At 29.1% G+C, this 3,151-nt stretch overlaps 1 pseudogene; it reads left to right on the top strand.

Annotated features, from left to right (window-relative positions):
- The first annotated feature begins 871 nt into the window (after positions 1–871).
- LOC120079891 lies at positions 872–2,743 on the top strand (annotated as a pseudogene).
- Positions 2,744–3,151: the final 408 nt, after the last annotated feature.

Raw genomic sequence — 3,151 nt, 5'->3', positions numbered from 1 at the left:
GTATTATATTAGAAATTCAATATATGAAAAATAATATTTAATTTATATTTATAATAAAGAGAGAAAAATGACCTACCTTTAAGACCACTTCATCTGAGGAATCGATAGAAACTCGGTGTTGATAACATGTTGTAAGAGTGAAGAGCGAAATGGTGCATCCCGACAACATGAATATGAGAAAAAATATATATATAATGAATGATAAAATAAAATAAAATTAAAATAAAAATATAAAAAATATATGTAAATAGAAAATATGGAATCTATTGAAAATTTAAAAATCCCATTCCTTTCTTTTCTTTTCTCACCAATGTACATATATTACAAAACCCCTAAATGTCATTATTTATAAGTAATTTAGAAGTAGGTGGTGGATTACATGAACAGTAAGTGTACATCGATTAATGGGCAAATATCAATAGTCCTTCAACACTAAAAATGGATGTCTACTTTGCACATATATTATGAATATTATATAATAAATAGACAAGTTTTAATTTCAAGCCTTACTTTAAATGACCCTTTTTTAAATAAATAAAAAAAAAAAGGAGATTGAGCAAATGCCAACTTATTTTTGTTTAGTTTGCTCCACCAAAGCTATTTCGGTGCATAGAAGAAGTTTATGGAATAAACTTGGGTAAAGGGAAATGCTTAATCTTAGGACACCAATAGATTGATTAGGTTTTGACAAGTAGCACAATATTATTGAATTAATTGGAGCAATGGAGAAAGCTAATAATAGAAAACTTTTGCATTGGTTGTTTGATATCTCCCTTACTTTATAAATACTTCAAAATGAAGATAGAATATTCACACTTTCCAAAAATACTCACAAAGAGATCAGAAAAGAATATAAGAAAGAAGAAAGAACAAGATGAGTACGATGTTGAACTTGATGACTCTAACCGTCATACTATTATATATTTCTAAAACGAAAGGTCTCATTAGTGATACTATTTTTGATGTGACAAAGTATGGTGCTGTTCCAAATGGTGATATAACTCAGGTAAAAATCAAATGTTTAGACCCGTTTGATAACTATTTGATTTTTTTTTAAAAAAAAAATTAAACTTACAAACGCTTGTTTGACCTATTGATTTCTTTGTTTAGTTTTACCTTTTAGGAGTGTTTTTAAAATATAAATATTTTTTTTTTTGAAAAGTAATAACTTACTTTTATTTTGAAAATTTTACTTAGAATTCAATTGTTTACTTAACAATGATAAAAGGCATGGCAAGAAAGTGTAAGAACTAGAAATTTTTTTTAAAAGACAAAAAAAAAAAAATCAAATGATTATAAAAATAGAGCTTTAATATATCAATATTTGAGAGAGAAAAAAAAACTCTACACGTGACATTTCATCCTAATTATATTTTAAATAGGCCCTAACAAATGCATGGAAGGATGCTTGTGCATCAAAGATCAAAGTACAGTAATTATTCCAAACGCGGTTACAAGTTAAGTGCGATCCAGTTAGTAGGCCCTTGCAATAGTTCAATCGGAATTCAACTCCAAGGAACATTGCAAGCACCAATAGATCTGACAGGTGAAGATTGGGTTCATTTCAAATATATCGATCATTTTTCATTGACAAGTGGTGGAGTTTTTGAGGACAAGGAAAACAAGCTTGGGAAAGCAATGATTGTGATAAAAACCCTAATTGCGCAAGAATTCCCATTGTAAGTACATTTAAATTATCTAATTAATAATTTTAGTAGCTTTCTCATTTCCAAGTCTATACAATCCAATTGCAATCTATATTGTGATTAGAATTTTAATTATATCAACTAAACATTCATGTATAGTTCTTTTTTTCAACTAAATATGTACGTTTATTTTTATTATTATAATAATTTTTTTATTTTGGGAATATGCAGAGTTTGAAGTTTAGTTTTATCACAAACTCAATTGTGAGTGACATAACCTCTAAAGATAGCAAGAACTTTCATGTCCAAGTATTGGTTGTAATAACCTTACGCTCCAAAATTGTAAATATAAATGCACCAGAAAATAGTATTAACACTGATGGAATCCACATTGGACGTTCTATTGGAATTAATATCATCAATTCAAACATTGGCAAGGAGATGATTGTATCTCACTTGGAGATGGAAGCAAAAAATAACAATTACCAATGTGACTTGTGGGCTGGACATGGTATCAGTGTAGGAAGTTTAGGAAGGTATGCTGTTGAAGAACCAGTTGAGGGACTTCAAGTTAAGAATTGTACATTAATGAATACATCAAATGGTTTGAGAATTAAAACATGGCCAGCTTCTCTCTTCTGCTGGAACAGCTTCTGATATGCATTATGAAGATATAATTATGGTCAATGTCAGCAATCCCATTCTCATAGATCAAGAATTTGTCCATACAACAAATGTAATAAGGAGGTAATGTAGTTATGAGACTTTTTACTTTTGACGATTTCCTCAGTTGAAGTATTTCAATCAAAACTCAAGTAACCATGGTTTCTTTCTTTGCTTTTCAGATTCCATCTAAAGTGAAGATTAATAAGTTAGTTTCAAGAATATTAGAGGTACTTCTGGTAATGCAATTGCAGTAAAGCTTATTTAGTTCTAGTATTCCATGTGAAACTGTGGACTAGCTGACATTGACTCACTTACAATGGACGCGAAGGCCCTATTTCATCTCAATGTGCAAATGTGAAAACCATTGTTTTGGGAAGCAAAACCCTCCTGCTTGTTCTTCTCTTGCTCCCAATTCTTCGCCACCAGCTTAAGCTACTTCTACAATGATCCATTTAATACAAAAATTTTGAATGTTATTTTCTTTAACATATATACTAAGTATTTAGTCTATATGGTACAAGGGAATTTTGTTTGTTAAAGAGAGAGAATTTTGTATTTGCATATTGTTTTAGCACTCAAGTTCTTATCAAAAAACTTGGAGTGAATATATCCTATTTTTGAATTTTTTAAATGAAGACATTTCTTTCCTTTAAGTATTCTTTTGGTTTATTAGTTATACCAAATAATCTTGTAATTCAAAATTTTGTCGCAAATCCTGGAATAACATGAATGCATATTCATATATTTTGTAGGGTATTTCTTATAATAAATAATTGGCGTTCTTTTCTTTATTTTTTCTTCTTAATGTCGATTCTTTTTGGTACTTAAAAAATCGAATT

The sequence above is a fragment of the Benincasa hispida genome, chromosome 6 (assembly GCF_009727055.1).
Source record: "Benincasa hispida cultivar B227 chromosome 6, ASM972705v1, whole genome shotgun sequence".
NCBI classification, from domain to species: domain Eukaryota; kingdom Viridiplantae; phylum Streptophyta; class Magnoliopsida; order Cucurbitales; family Cucurbitaceae; genus Benincasa; species Benincasa hispida.
Note: the sequence above shows the minus strand (reverse complement) of the source record. Positions and strands in the feature narration are given on the sequence as shown.